This window comes from Dryobates pubescens, chromosome 37 (assembly GCF_014839835.1).
Source record: "Dryobates pubescens isolate bDryPub1 chromosome 37, bDryPub1.pri, whole genome shotgun sequence".
Taxonomy (NCBI): Eukaryota; Metazoa; Chordata; class Aves; order Piciformes; family Picidae; genus Dryobates; species Dryobates pubescens.
The window spans coordinates 6,274,010-6,290,396 of NC_071648.1; positions in this window are offsets into that span (position 1 = coordinate 6,274,010).

Here is a 16,387-nt window from a genome sequence, read left to right on the forward strand (position 1 = left end):
AGAGATTGGCCATTGGGATGTGCTGCCCAGGGAGGAGGTGGAGTCCCCATCCCTGGAGGTGTTTAAAATAAGAATGGCTAAGGCACTCAGTGCCATGGTTGGGTTGACTGGATGGTGCTGAGTGCTGGGTTGGGCTGGATGATCCTGAAGGCCTTTTCCAGCCTGGTTGATTCTGTGATTCTGTATTCTGCAACTCACCCTGGAGAGGCAGCAGCAGGAGATGCTCCTGGTGCACTGCATCACCCTGGCAGTGCTCTCAGCAGCAAGGTTCAGTGGAACCCAGACAAACCAGATTTGCATGATCAGTTTCTTCGATGATGCTCAAGGCATAAAAGGATTGATTTTTCTGGTCAATAAATTCCAGCTTGAGCCTCTCAAGTTGGACCTCCTGCCTGACAGTCCACTGAGCTCCAGCCAGGCCCTCCTGATTGCAGCCCACTAATTCCTGTCTTCACTGCAGAGGTGAAGAATGAAGGTGTTTCCCTGTCAGTGAAGATGCTTTACAGCTATTGATCACCTCTCAGTTTTTCTCTAATAAGATCAGCATACAAGCTCTGCAACTCTCTGTCTGTTCCTTTTATTCTTCAAGTTCTCAATTTCCTTCACTCTTTCCAAGGGCCTCTCCCTCAAAAAAATAAATCTATGCTTAATATCACAGGATCAGAGGCATACAGGATGTCAGGGGTTGGAAGGGACCTCTGCAGATCTTCCAGTCCAACCCTCTGCCAGAGCAGGAGCAGAGAATGCAGCACAGGTCACACAGGAACACATCCAGACAGGGATGGGAAGGCTCCACAGAAGTAGCATTGCCAGAGAGCTGATTCTGAGACTGCTCTGCTCTGCTGAGACCTCCCCTGCAGTGCTGTGTGCAGCTCTGGAGCCCTCAGCACAGGAAGGACCTGGACCTGATGGAGAGGCTCCAGAGGAGGCCATGGGAATGCTCAGGGGGTTGGAGCAGCTCTGCTCTGAGGCCAGGCTGAGGGAGCTGGGGGTGTTCAGCCTGGAGAAGAGAAGGCTCCAGGCAGACCTAAGAGCAGCCTGCCAGGACCTGAAGGGGGCTGCAAGAAGGCTGCAGAGAGACTGTTTGCAAAGGCCTGCAGGGACAGGAGCAGGGTTAGGAACTGACTGGAGGCTGAGCCCAGAGAGTGGTGGTGAATGGTGCCACAGCCAGCTGGCAGCCAGGCACCAGTGGTGTGCCCCAGGGAGCAGTGCTGGGCCCCATGCTCTTTAACATCTTCATTGATGCTCTGGATGAGGGCATTGAGTCCATCAGCAGCAAATGTGCAGATGACAGCAAGCTGGGGGCAGGAGTTGATCTGCTGGAGGGCAGAGAGGCTCTGCAGGGGGACCTGGACAGGCTGGGCAGATGGGCAGAGGCCAAGGGCAGGAGATTGAACACATTCAAGTGCCAGGTGCTGCACATTGGCCACAGCAACCCCAGGCAGTGCTACAGGCTGGGGTCAGAGTGGCTGAGAGCAGCCAGGCAGAGAGGGACCTGGGGGTGCTGGTGGATGGTAGGCTGAACATGAGCCTGCAGTGTGCCCAGGCAGCCAAGAGGGCCAATGGCATCCTGGCCTGCATCAGGAACAGTGTGGCCAGCAGGAGCAGGGAGGTCATTCTGCCCCTGTACACTGCACTGGTTAGGCCACACCTTGAGTACTGTGTCCAGTTCTGGGCCCCTCAGTTTAGGAAGGAGGTTGACTTGCTGGAAGGTGTCCAGAGAAGGGCAACAAAGCTGGGGAGGGGTTTGGAGCACAGCCCTGTGAGGAGAGGCTGAGGGAGCTGGGGTTGCTTAGCCTGGAGAAGAGGAGGCTCAGGGGAGACCTCATTGCCCTCTACAACTACCTGAAGGGAGGTTGTAGCCAGGTGGGGGTTGGTCTATTCTCTCAGGCAACCAGTACCAGAACAAGAGGACACAGTCTCAGGCTGCACCAGGGGAGGTTTAGGCTGGAGGTTAGGAGGAAGTTCTCCTCAGAGAGAGTGATTGCCCATTGGGATGTGCTGCCCAGGGAGGTGGTGGGGTCGCCGTCACAGGGGGTCTTCAGGGCGAGGCTTGAAAGGGTGCTTGGTGCCATGGGTTAGTTGATTAGGTGGTGTTGGATGATAGGTTGGACATGATGATCTTGAAGGTCTCTTCCAATCTGGTCTATTCTATTCTATTCTATTCTATTCTATTCTATTCTATTCTATTCTATTCTATTCTATTCTAATGGCTTCAAAGTAGAGCAGAGCAGATGGAGATTGGATGTGAGGAACAAGTTCTGCAGCATGAGGGTGGTGGAGCACTGGCACAGGTTGCCCAGGGAGGTGGTTGAGGCTCCATCCCTGGACATCTTCAAGGTGAGGCTGGACAGGGCTCTGGGCAACCTGATCTAGCTGGGGATGTCCCTGCTGAGTGCAGAGGGGGCTGGACTGGGTGCCCTTTGGATGTCTCTTCCAACCCAGAGCATTCTATGATAGTAAAGCACAGCAGTGGGGTTGCTGGGAAGCAGCCTGGTTTCACAAAGCTACCTGTGACCCTGGCAGGAATACTCTCTCCCAGACTGCTTTGTGAAAGCTGACTGATTTAAGCTGGCTTCTTCTCTTTGATTCCATTATCACCACAGGGAGTATTTGCCACTAATGGAAATCAAGCCTGGTTTGTGCAGCTGCAGCCTGTGATTTCCACAGGCAGAGAGGTGGAGGTAAGAGCTGCTACAATTCACAGGACAAAATGCATGCCTGGTGCTAGGAGAGGGAGTCCTGGGGTTGGGTTTAATGTTGTCTTCATTCTTCAGAGCAAAGTCATTAAGAAACATGTCTCAGAATAAGCTTTGTTTGACTTCATTCTGTTCTGGAAGAGGGCCAGAGCTTGTTGGAAGCACTAGGATCAACCCAGTGTCTTTAACTGGTTGGTAGATATGACATAGGAGGGAAGCCCTCTGATCCTCACTTTAGGTTTGCATGTTTTCCTCCTCTTTGCTTCTCCTTCATCATTTTCTGCTCCCTAATTATTGTTCAGACTTCTGTCCACCTTCATCATCTGGGATAACATACCAATCCATATGGGGATGAGAGAATTCCACCTTGATCAGATCCCTCTCAGCCTTCTCCTCTCCAGACTAAACAGCCCCAGGGCTCTCAGTCTCTCTTCACAGGGGAGATGCTCAACTCCCCAAATCATCCTCCTGGCTCTGCTTTGGACTCTCTCCAGCAGCTCTCTGTCTCTCTTGACCTGGGGAGCCCAGCACTGGACACAGGATTGCAGCTGTGGTCTCAGCAGGGCAGAGCAGAGGGGGAGCAGAACCTCCCCAGCCCTGCTGGCCACACTTTCCTTGCTGCCCCCCAGGATGCCATTGGCTCTCTTGGCCACCAGGGCACGTGGGTTTGGAAAAGAATTGTTCTGAGGTAGAAAAGTATAGACTAGACTAGACTAGACTAGACTAGACTAGAGCAGGTTGGAAGAGACCTTCAAGATCATCATGTCCAACCCATCAACCAATCCAACACCACCTAATCAACTAACCCATGGCACCAAGCACCCTACCAAGTCTCCTCCTGAACCCCTCCAGGGATGGGGACTCCACCACCTCCCCGGGCAGCACATCCCAGTGGCCAATCTCTCTTGCTGGGAAGAACTTCTTCCTAACATCCAACCTAAACCTCCCCTGGCACAGCTTGAGACTGTGTCCTCTTGTTCTGGTGCTGGCTGCCTGGAAGAAGAGACCAACCTCTGACTGTCTACATCCTCCCTTCAGGGAGTTGCAGAGGGCAATGAGGTCTCCCCTGAGCCTCCTCTTCTCCAGGCTAAGCAACCCCAGCTCCCTCAGCCTCTCCTCCCAGGGCTGTGCTCCAGACCCCTCCCCAGCTTTGTTGCCCTTCTCTGGACACCTTCAAGTCTGTAGACACAAAGCCATCTCTTTCTCCTTGCCTGCACAGCTCACACAGCATTAGAGCTAACTTCAGGAGAGTCTGCAGTTCTGCTTCTGAAAGGCAGATGATCCTTCCCACTATAGATTGTTCTAGGGGCTCTCAGTGCCAGGAAGAGAGGAGAATGAGGTTAGGGAGTGTGTTTTTCTCCTGCCTGCATTCCCTTGTATGCTGGCAGAACATTTCCATGTGAGCAAATGTGGCCCAGCCAGTTTGGCAAGACATGCACAATTCTGAGGCAGTGAGATGTGGCTCCTGGGAAAATCGATGTAGGGGGATTATCCTCTTCAGGCCTCCACCCAAGCGGTGCTACAGCGAGGTGCCAGCTCCTCTGTTCGGCGCAGAGCCACTAGATGGTGGTGTGCGCTAGACCTGAGGGAAGTTCCCCGAAGGACCGAGCTGTGTGTTTCTCCACGCCAGGAACAGCAGCCTCAGTGCTGATCCACAGCTAAAGGCCAGGGAGTAGGAGGCTGGGGCCAGACTCATCGGTGGTGCCCAGTGACAGGACCAAAGCACACAGACTGGAACCCAGGAGGTTCCACCTGAACAGGAGGAGAAAATTCTTTGCTGTGAGCTGGCTGGAGCCCTGGAGCAGGCTGCCCAGAGAGATTGTGGAGTCTCCTTCTCTGAAGACTTTCAAGACCCATCTGGATGTGTTCCTGTGTGACCTGCCCGAGGTGATGCTGCTTTAGCAGAGGGGTTGGACTGGATGATGCCCAGATGTCCCTTCTGAGTGCCACCATGCTGAGACAGCAATTCTCTACAGCTCAGGAAAAGACAAGAAGTCAGAACTCTGAGCTGCAGAAGACAGCTGTGTGCCACCACAGCAAGATAAGGAAGTGCAGAGATCTGGAGCATAATGAATACACTTTCAGGGCAGAGAGCTAGAGCTGTCAGCAATGGTCACTGCAGCCCAGAGCCAGCTGAGTGCTGAGCTGCAGGCAGAGCAGGGAGAGCAGCAGCACAGGGAGGGGATTCTGCCCCTCTGCTCTGCTCAGACCCCACCTGCAGCACTGCCTCCAGCTCTGGAGCCCCCAGCATAAGAGGGACAGGGAGCTGTTGGAGTGAGTACAGAGGAGGCCACAAAGATGATCAGAGGGCTGGAGAACCTGGGGACAGGCTGAGAGAGTTGGGGCTATTCAGCATGGAGGAGAGAAGGCTCTGGGGAGACTTTAGAGCAGCCTTCCAGTACCTGAAGGGCACCAGAAAACTGGGGAGGGACTTCTGATGAGGGCTTGGAGGGGTAGAATGAGAGGGAATGGTTTCAAGCTGGAAGAGGGGAGATTTAGACTGCAGGTGAGGAAGAAATGCAGGTGAGGCAGTGAGGGTGGGGAGACACCGGCACAGGCTGCCCAGGGAGGCTGTGGATGTCCCCTCCCTGGAGGTGGTCAAGGCCAGACTGGATGAGGCCTTGAGCAACCTGGGCTGGTGGGAGGTGTCCCTGCCCATGACAGGGGGTTGGAACTGGATGATCCCTAAGGTCCCTTCCAACCCAACCCAATCTCTGATTCTGTGATATAATTGTTTGGTGGGGGATGGATGGGGAGGGAGAGCACATGTCAAGAGCTAAAGAAAATTGCAGGTTGCTTTGAAATCTGCTTTCATTCCTTCAGTGTGAAGACTGCCTGGGAGTGAAGGGAGTGACAAGGCAAAAGCTGCTCTGAAAAATTCCCAGGCCCCAAAGGTGACTTAAAGCATCCAACACCCAGGGAGGCCAAACCAAGCCACCCATGCCCTCTGACCCAAACCATTCTGTGATTCTTATGGGAACATGTGGATTTTGTGTCCTGGTGGTTAGACTCAGGTGATTGGAGCTTTCATGCTCTCTGTGTTTGATTTTAGGAGCATACTGGGGGTACTGGTGGACAGCAGCTGAACATGAGCCAGCAGTGTGCCCAGGCAGCCAAGAGGGCCAATGGCATCCTGGCCTGCATCAGGAAGAGTGTGGCCAGCAGGAGCAGGGAGGTCATTGTGCCCTGTGCTCGGCACTGCTCAGGCCACACCTTGAGTCCTGTGTCCAGTTCTGGGCTCCTCAGTTTCAGAAGGACATTGAGAGACTTGAAGGTGTCCAGAGAAGGGCAACCAAGCTGGGGAGGGGTCTGGAGCACAGCCCTGTGAGGAGAGGCTGAGGGAGCTGGGGTTGCTTAGCCTGGAGAAGAGGAGGCTCAGGGGAGACCTCATTGCTCTCTCCAGCTCCCTGAAGGGAGGTTGTAGCCAGGTGGGGGCTGGTCTCTTCTCCCAGGCACCCAGCACCAGAACAAGAGGACACAGTCTCAAGCTGTGCCAGGGGAGGTTTAGGCTGGAGGTGAGGAAGAAGTTCTTCCCAGCAAGAGAAATTGGCCATTGGGATGTGCTGCCCAGGGAGGTGGTGGAGTCACCATCCCTGGAGGTGTTCAAGAGGGGACTGGATGTGGCACTTGGTGCCATGGTCTAGTTGTGAGGTCTGTGGTGACAGGTTGGACTTGATGATCTTTGAGGTCTCTTCCAACCTTGGTGAGACTGTGATGCTGTGAAACCCAGCTGGTGGCCAGTCACAGGTGGTGCTCCCCAGGGCCTGGTGCTGGGTCCAATCCTCTTCAATGTCTTTGCTAAAGATCATGATGATGGTGTTATAATAATTTTGCAAGTTTTATGTAATTTTTACTATCATTTGATAATAATTTAGTAACCTCCCCGCAGGGAGGTTGGAGCCAGGTGGGGGTTGGTCTCTTCTCCCCGGCAAACAGCACCAGAACAAGAGGACACAGTCTCATGCTGTGCCAGGGGAGGTTTAGACTGGAGGTGAGGAGAAAGTTCTTCACTGAGAAAGTTGTTGGCCATTGGGATGTGCTGCCCAGGGAGGTGGTGGAGTCCCCATCCCTGGAGGTGTTCCAAAAGGGACTGGATGTGGCACTTGGAGCCATGGTTTAGTTAGCCAGGAGGTCTGTGGTGCCAGGTTGGACTTGATGATCCCGAAGGTCCTTTCCAACCTGGCTGATTCTGTGATTCTGTGATTCTGTGAATAAGAAGCAAAAGCTTAAGGAAAAATAAAGAGTAATTTTCTTCAGGTGAGCATGAGGCAAGGAAGGAAAAGTGACTCTGAAGCAGACACTGGGACAAGCCCTGGAGAGAATCACTGCTCTAATAACTCCAGAAGTTGCAGTTAGGAGTTAGCTTGAATGGTTAATAAATCATAGGATTATAGAATCACAGGCTGGAAAAGACCTTGCAGATCACCAAACACAGCCATTAACCCAACACTGCTAAGTCCAGTGCTAAGCCATGTCCCTCAGCACATCAACTCAGCTTTTAAATCCCTCCAGGGATGAGGATTCAACCACTGCCCTGGGCAGCCTCTTCCTGGACTTGACAACTGTGTTGGGGAAAAAATGTCTTCCAAAGTCCAACCTAAACCTGGTGCACCCTGAGTCCATTTCCTCTTCCAGTTTCCAGCCACTCTGCCCCAAGGCTGGAGAGGTTCATAGAATCATAGAAGGGCTTAGACGGGAAGGGACCTCAGAGATCATCTACTCCAAACCTCCTCACCATGTTCAGGGACAGCTCTCAAACAGACTTAGCTGCCCAAGGGCTCATCCAGCCTGGCCTTGAACACCCCCAGGGAAGAGGCATCCACAACCTTCCTGGGCAGCCTGTTCCAGAGTCCCACCACCCTAGTACTGAAGAGCTTCTCCCTAAGTTTATGAGGTTGATGTGACCCAAATGTAGGACCCAGCACCCAGCTTTGTTGAACCTCATGGTGAAGGAGAAGCTCAGCAGGAGCCAGCAGGGAGCACTTGCAGCCCAGAGAGCCAAGCAGAGCCTGAGCTGCAGCAAGAGAAGTGTGGCCAGCAGGGCCAGGGAGGGGATTCTGCCCCTCTGCTCAGCTCTGCTGAGACCACAGCTGCAGCTCTGGGGCCAGCTCTGGAGCCTCTGTGCCAGGAAGGCTCTGGAGGTGCTGGAAGGTGTCCAGAGAAGGGCCAGGAGGAGGAGCAGAGGGCTGGAGCTGCTCTGCTGTGAGCACAGACTGAGGGAGTTGGGGTTGTGCAGTCTGAGGGGGTTGGAGCTGTTCAGTCTGGAGAGGAGAAGGCTCCCAGGAGACTTCATTGTGGCCTTCCATGATCTGCAGGGGGCTCCAAGAAAGCTGGGGAGGGACTTGTGAGGGTGTCAGGGAGGGATTGGACTGGGGGGAATGGAGCAAAACTAGAAGTGGGGAGATTGAGATTGGCTGTGAGGAAGAAGTTGTTGCCCATGAGGGTGGTGAGAGCCTGGCACAGGTTGCCCAGGGAGGTGGTGGCAGCCTTCTGCCTGGGGGTGTTTGCAGCCAGGCTGGAGGTGGCTGTGAGCAACCTGCTGCGGTGTGAGGTGTCCCTGGCCATGGCAGGGGGCTTGGAACCGGATGATCCTTGAGGTCCCTTCCAGCCCTGACAGCTCTGTGATTCTATGATTCATCCCATTTGCCTCAGCTCATCAATCCAGACTGCCCTGATACCCTTGAAGAGCCTTCCTACTCCCAAGCAGATCAACACAACCTCCCAACTTGGAGTCAGGGTCTTCAATCCCTTCACCCAAATCATTATCAAATCAGTAAAAAATTATTACTAAATTATTATCAAATGATAGTAAAAATTACATAAAATATGCAAAATTATTATAATACCATTATCATGATTGTTATCAAAGACATTAAAGAGGACTGGCCCCAGCACCAGGCCCTGGGGAGCACCACCTGTGACTGGACACCAGCTGGGTTTCACAGCATCACAGTCTCACCAAGGCTGGAAGAGTCCTCAAAGATCACCAAGTCCAAGCTGTCACCACAGACCTCATGACTAGACCATGGCTTCAAGTGCCACATCCAATCCTCTCTTGAACACCTCCAGGGATGGGGACTCCACCACCTCCCTGGGCAGCACATCCCAATGGTGAATGACTCTCTCAGTGAAGAACTTTGTCCTCTCCTCCAGCCTAAACTTGAGACTGTGTCCTCTTGTTCTTGTGCTGCTTGCCTGGGAGAAGAGACCAACCCCCACCTGGCTCCAACCTCCCTTCAGGGAGTTGTAGAGGGCAATGAGGTCTCCCCTGAGCCTCCTCTTCTCCAGGCTAAGCAACCCCAGCTCCCTCAGCCTCTCCTCACAGGGCTGTGCTCCAGACCCCTCCCCAGCCTTGTTGCCCTTCTCTGGACACCTTCAAGTATCTCAATGTCCTTCCTAACCTGAGGAGCCCAGAACTGGACACAGGACTCAAGGTGTGGCCTGAGCAGTGCAGAGCACAGGGGCACACTCACAAAGAAAAGAGAATGTCTGGGGTGAGGACACCCTGGTCCTCAAACCCCTGGTTCTGTGGACCCACACAGACAGCTGAACTACCCAGGAAGTACATTTAGAAGGCTCTTGGGAAACACTTTGTCACCATCCCTGCTTCCTCACCTCGCCTAATGGCACAGAGGAGCAGGCATGAATTATTAAGCTGGAGCTTGCTTTGCTAAGTAACTTGGTTGTGCTTTTTCTGGGAGGGGTGTCTCTGGTTTGGTAAATGCTTCCCTGGAGTCCTTATTTGGGGGCTGTAGTTTGGAAGCCTTTTATGCTCAGTCAAGCTGTAGAAAGCACTTTAATGAAATATAAATCACTTCTGCCCCACCTGGATTTGGATCAGCTGCCTGCTGGTTGGAGATCTCTGTTGTGTCAAAATAAGCAGAGAAAAGGCAGCATAAAAGAATGAAGTTTGTGCACTTAGCATTTCCTGACAAGGTGGAGATCTGTCAAAGCCTGATTAGCTCCTCAGAAGCCTTCACAGCTTGCCAAGGTCACAAGGGTAGCACAGCAGGTGCTGCAAAAGCAGGTGGGCAGCAGTTGAGAACAAGGAGCCAGCGGTTCAAGTACAAGAGGAAACAAAGGAGCTGCCAGGGATGGGGGTCACAGGAAAGAGTCAAGGCAAGCAGAATGCAGCAGGTGCAGCACAAGGGTGGCAGGACAAAACCTGCTGCAACTCAGGCTCCAGGAGAGCTGGAGAGAGATAAGACATCAATAAAAAGTGGCTGGAAGGTTGCCCAGCAGAAAAGGACATGGGGGTGAGGGGTGACAGATGTGTGAACAAGAGCCAGCAGTGTGGCTAAGAAAGCCAACAGCCACTTGGCCCAGATCAGGAATGGTATCACAGTCTCACAGTATAACCAAGGTTGGAAGAGACCCCAAGGATCACCAAGTCCAACCTGTCCCAACAGACCTCACAACTAGACCATGGCACCAAGTGCCACATCCAATCTCCTCTTGAACACCTCCAGGGATGGTGACTCCACCACCTCCCTGGGCAGCACATCCCAATGACGAACGACTCGCTCAGTGAAGAACTTTGTCCTCACCTCGAGTCTAAACCTCCCCTGGCACAGCTTGAGACTGTGTCCTCTTGTTCTGGTGCTGGATGCCTGGGGGAAGAGACCAACCCCCACCTGGCTACAACCACCTTTCAGGTAGTTGCAGAGAGCAATGAGGTCTCCCCTGAGCCTCCTCTTCTGCAGGCTAAGCAACCCCAGCTCCCTCAGCCTCTCCTCACAGGGCTGTGCTCCAGACCCCTCCCCAGCCTTGTTGCCCTTCTCTGGACACCTTCAAGTCTCTCAATGTCCTTCTGAAACTGAGGAGCCCAGAACTGGACACAGGACTCAAGGTGTGGCCTAACCAATGCAGAGCACAGGGCACAATGACCTCCCTGCTCCTGCTGGCCACACTATTCCTAATACAGGCCAGGATGCCATTGGCCCTCTTGGCCACCTGGGCACACTGCTGGCTCATGTTTAGGCGGGTGTCAATCAGCACCCCCAGGTCCCTCTCTGTTTGGCAGCTCTCAGCCACTCTGACCCCAGCCTGTAGCTCTGCCTGGGGTTGCTGTGACCAAAGTGCAGCCCCTGGCACTTGGACTTGGTGTGGGAAGAGAGTAGTGATGGTGCCCCTGTACTCAGTACTGGTGCAGCTGTGCCTGGAACACTGGCTTCAGCTTTGGGGCCCTTACTCCAAGAAGGACACTGAGGTGCTGTGGTGGGTCCAGAGAAGGGCAACAAAGCCAGGGAAGGGTCTGCAGAACAGGGCTGGGGAGGAGCAGCTGAGGGAACTGGGGGCGTTCAGTCTGGACAAAAGGAGGCTCAGGGGAGACCTCATTGCTCCATACAGCTCCCTGAGAGGAGGTTCAGTGAGCTGGGGTTGGTCTCTTCTCCCTAGTATGAGGTGATAGAAGGAGAAACAAGGGCCTGAGACTGTGCCAGGGGAGGTTTGGGATAGATATTGGGAAAAATTTCCTTGCCACAGGAGTGGTCAGGGATTGGCACAGGCTGCCCAGGGAGGTGGTGGAGCCCCCATCCCTGGAGGTGCTCAAGAAGCCTGTGGCCATGGCACTTGAGGACATGGTTTGATTGCCATGGGGGTGTTGTGTTGATGGCTGGACTGGATGAACTTAGAGGTCTCTTCCAACCAAAACAATTCTATGCTTCTAAGATCCAGACACCACAAGCTGCAATACACAAACCTTTGTAGCCCATACCAGCAGGAATGGCCCAAATTTCCCAACATGAATATTTGCTCTCCTTCAGCAGGCACATCTCTTTCAGCCTGTTACAGCCTGCCCTTTCTGGCTTGCCAGAGACAGCCCCAGCCTTTGGTTTTTGCCTTCAGTTTTCAGGTAGAACACCACAGGCTCTGTAACTGTGGCATTTCATTTTTATTAACTGCAATACAGATGGCTTCCAGGAAGTCAGGAGATAAACACACTGGCAGTAAAAGCTACTTTCTGGACCTTAGGGCTGGCAGTGACAACAGGTGTCCCTTTTAAACCTCTCTTGTCCTTCCTGGGAATATTTTCCACTCAGGGAGCTAAGTGAAATCACAACTAATGGTCCCAAGCAGCTGAGGTTCAAAGACATTCAAAAACAGAGTCTGAGAATCAGAGAATCATTTTGATTGGAAGAGACCTTTAAGCTTGTTTAGTCCAAATATTAACCCAGTGGTGGAAGCTGAGGCAGAGGAAGTGCCATGGAAACAGCAGGAAGAATTTTTCCCCTGTGAGGGTGAGAGAAGCCTGGAGCAGGCTGCCCAGGGGGGTTGTGGAGTCTCCCTCTGTGGAGCTCTTCAAGCCCTGCCTGGATGTGTTGCTGTGTGAGCTGCTCTGGGTGCTCCTGCTCTGGCAGGGGGCTTGGACTGGGTGAGCTTTCTGGGATTCTGTGATTCCAAACGTGAGGAGAAACTGTTTTACAGTGAGGGTGAGAGAGCCCTGGAGCAGGCTGCCCAGGGGGGTTGTGGAGTCTCCTTTTAACCAGAGCAAAAGCCTTTCCTAAAGATCTTGAACCTCTGGCCAAGAGGGCAACTGGTTTGCCAAGAGTGAGTTGCTGGCATTGTTTGGTGACAGGTTTTTGCTGCCTGTGAAGAAGACCAGAGTTATCTCCTTAAAGGGAAAATTAAGCAACTAAAAGGATAAGATGAGAGCCATTAGTCAAGACTGATCTGTTGAATGACTGAGGCAGAGATAAAGGGGTAAGGAGAACTAGTTTTATGCTTGGCTGAGCTAATGGTTTTTCATAAGCCCTAGAAAAGATATGATTTAAAGAAGCTTTCTCTTTCTCAGGCATGATGGGATTAAGTTCATCAGGGACTGTAATGCCTGTAGAGATCACCTGGTTTGTAACTTTAGAGAAGTGAAAAGTGTAATTAGTGCTTGCAGTGATTACTGAAGTGAAAACATCTTTCCTCCTGCCAGGCCTTTTGGGTTTCTGGGAAAGTGATTCATAGAATCAGAGAGTCAGAGAATCAGAGAGTCATAGAATCAGAGAGTCATAGAATCAGAGAGTCATAGAATGAGAGTCATAGAATGAGAGAGTCATAGAGTCATAGTCACAGAATCATAGAATCAGAGAATCACAGTCACAGAATCAAAGTCATAGAATCAGAGAGTCAGAGAGTCACAGTCACAGAATCATAGAATCAGAGAGTCATAGAATGAGAGTCATAGAATGAGAGAGTCATAGTCACAGAATCATAGAATCAGAGAGTCATAGAATCAGAGAATCACAGTCACAGAATCATAGTTATAGAATCAGAGAGTCAGAGAGTCATAGAATCACAGTCACAGAATCATAGAGTCTAGAATCAGAGAGTCATAGAATCAGAGAGTCATAGAATCAGTCATAGAATGAGAAAGTCATAGAGTCATAGTCACAGAATCATAGAATCAGAGAGTTATAGAATCAGAGAATCACAGTCACAGAATCATAGTCATAGAACCAGAGAGTCAGAGAGTCATAGAATCACAGTCACAGAATCATAGAGTCTAGAATCAGAGAGTCATAGAATCAGAGAGTCATAGAATGAGTCATAGAGTCATAGTCACAGAATCATAGAATCAGAGAATCACAGTCACAGAATCATAGTCAGAATCAGAGAGTCAGAGAGTCATAGAGTCACAGTCACAGAATCAGAGTCATAGAATCAGAGTCATAGAGTCACAGTCACAGAATCAGAGTCATAGAATGAGAGAGTCATAGAATGAGAGAGTCATAGTCATAGTCACAGAGTCATAGAATCAGAGAATCACAGTCACAGAATCATAGTCAGAATCAGAGAGTCAGAGAGTCACAGTCACAGAATCAGAGTCATAGAATCAGAGTCATAGAGTCACAGTCACAGAATCAGAGAGTCATAGAATCAGAGAGTCATAGAATGAGAGAGTCATAGAGTCATAGTCACAGAATCATAGAGTCAGAGAATCACAGTCATAGAATCATAGTCATAGAATCAGAGAGTCATAGAATCAGAGATTCAGAGAGTCGTAAAACCACAGAGTCATAGAATCAGCGAGTCATAGTCACAGAATCATAGAATCACAGAGTCATAGAATCAGAGAATCACAGAGTCAGAGAGTCAGAGAATCAGAGAGTCATAGAGTCAGAGAATCAGAGAACCAGAGAGTCATAGAATCACAGAACCATAGAATCAAAGGACAACAGAATCAGAGAGTCATGGAATCATCGAGACTCAGAACCTCAGAATCATAGAATCTTAGGGAGTCACAGAATGGTTTGTGCTGGAAGGGACCTCTAGAGGTGACGCAGTCCAACCCCAGCGCTGTCGTTTCTCACCAGCTGGCAGGGAGTGAGGCTGTTGATCCAGGGATGCCATTTTCTGTAGTAAAACATCAGACAACATAGATGTGCTAGATTTACAACCATGCATTGCTTGTGCTCAGGCAAACAGCAGGTGGGGGCTTCCCTACTCAAAAATATCTGGCCCACGCTTCTGCCATCAAAGAGAAGATTTTAAACATGACTTTATAGAAGAGTGTGACCAGCAGATCACAGGAGGTTCTTCTCACCATCTCTTCTGCCCTAAGGAGGCCAGAGCTAGAGTCCTGTGTCCAGTTCAGGGCTCCCCAGTTCAAGAGAGACAAGAAAATACTTGAAAGAGTCCAGGAGAGGCTACAAAGCTGCTGAGGGGCCTGGAGCCTCTCTGTGAGGAGGGAAGGCTGAGAGCCCTGGGGGTGTTGAGCCTGGAGAAGAGCAGCCTCAGAGGGCATCTGAGCAATGATGATCAGTGTCTAAAGGGCAGGGAGCAAGAAGAAGGGGCAACAGGCACAAACTGGGACCCAGGAGGTTCCATCTGAAAAGAAGGAGAAAATTCCTTGGTGTGAGGGTGCTGGAGGCCTGGAGCAGGCTGCCCAGGGAGGCTGTGGAGTCTCCTGCTCTGGAGAGATTCCAACCCCCCCTGGCCATTGTGATCCTGGGCAAGCCGCTGTGGGTGCCCTGCTTCAGCAGTGGGGTTGGACTGGGTGACCTCCAGAGGTCCCTTCCAGCCCATGCTGGGATTCTGACACATAGCATTGCTATGGCTTCTGCAAACACCCCACCTTCTACTGAGAGACAAATCACTTGGAACCAAGACAAACACCAGCCCAGGCCAGAAACAGTCTTGCTCAAAGCCTTCATCATGTGAAGCACAGTGCAGGAGGTAACCATGCTGAGAAAAACTACAGGAAAAGCTTTGCTAAACTTCTTATTAATGCAGCCAAGCTCTGCAGCAAATCCTTCAGGCTCTGCTTCCACAGTGCAGTCAGATGCCTGGGCTCACACCACTGCCACCCCAGCCTGCTCCAGCCCCAGGGTGTATCTTGCAGAATTCCTTACATCTTACACAATTAACCAGGTTGGAAAAGACCTTTGAGGTCATCCAGTCCAACCTATCACCCAGCACCATCTGATCAACTAAACCATGGCACTGAGTGTCTCATCCAGGCTCTTTTTAAACACCTCCAGGGATGGTGACTCCATCACCTCCCTGGGCAGCACATCCCAATGGCCAATCTCTCTTTCTGTCTGGGAAGAACTTTCTCCTCACCTCCAGCCTAAACCTCCCCTGGCACAGCTTGAGACTGTGTCCTCTTGTTCTGGTGCTGGATGCCTGGGAGAAGAGACCAACCCCCACCTGGCTACAACCTCCCTGCAGGGAGTTGGAGAGAGCAATGAGGTCTCCCCTGAGCCTCCTCTTCTCCAGGCTAAGCAACCCCAGCTCCCTCAGCCTCTCCTCACAGGGCTGTGCTCCAGACCCCTCCCCAGCTTTGCTGCCCTTCTCTGGACACCTTCAAGAGTCTCAATGTCCTTCTTGAACTGAGGAGCCCAGAACTGGAGACAGCAAAGTATGAATAATGGACAACAAAAGTCCAAGGACCGCTCTGTACACCATCAATGCCTCCTCCTCTTCCTTCTCCCAATCCAACAAGCACGCATGACAACAAAACCAAAATCCACACCCAGACAATTAAACTCTGGAACCCATCCAAGCCCATTCTGTAAGACACTGGAACAGGTTGCCCAGGGAGGCTGTGGATGCTCTCAACCTGGAGGTGTTCAAGGCCAGGCTGGATGAGGCCTTGAGCAACCTGGGCTGGTGGGAGGTGTCCCTGCCCATGGCAGGGGGGTTGGAACTAGGTGATCTTTAAGATCCCTTCCAACCCAACCCATTCTATGGCTCTGTACTGTGGCCAAGAAATTTGGATGGATCAGGGCACTTAAATAGAGAAGCAGCTTGCTTTAGGGAGAAGAGTGGAACTCTGAGTGCTCTGTTGTCTTGCCAACGATAAGAGCTGGAAGAAGATCCAGGCCCATTCAATGAGATATTTAGCTCAGGTTTGCTTTTGAATTCAGGATCATCCTGGAATGCCATGGGTGAGCTCCTCAGGAAGCCTGATAATAAATGTAGAGCAGCTTCATTCCAGGGTGTTCTTAGTTCATGCACTGACCTTTCACAAAGTGAAGCTGGACGTTGATTTCATCATTATGGCATGGTGAAGAGAGTCAGGAGTGAACTGAGGACCAGTGAGGACAAAGCTGCATTATTACCTAGCTGCAGTTCTGCCCTCGTTTCTGCAACAGAATTCCATTTTGACTGCTTTTCCTGTTAAAAAAATTAAAGATACTAGCACTTGAACCTGGAATACTGTGTCCAGTTCTGGGCTACCCAGCTCAACAGAG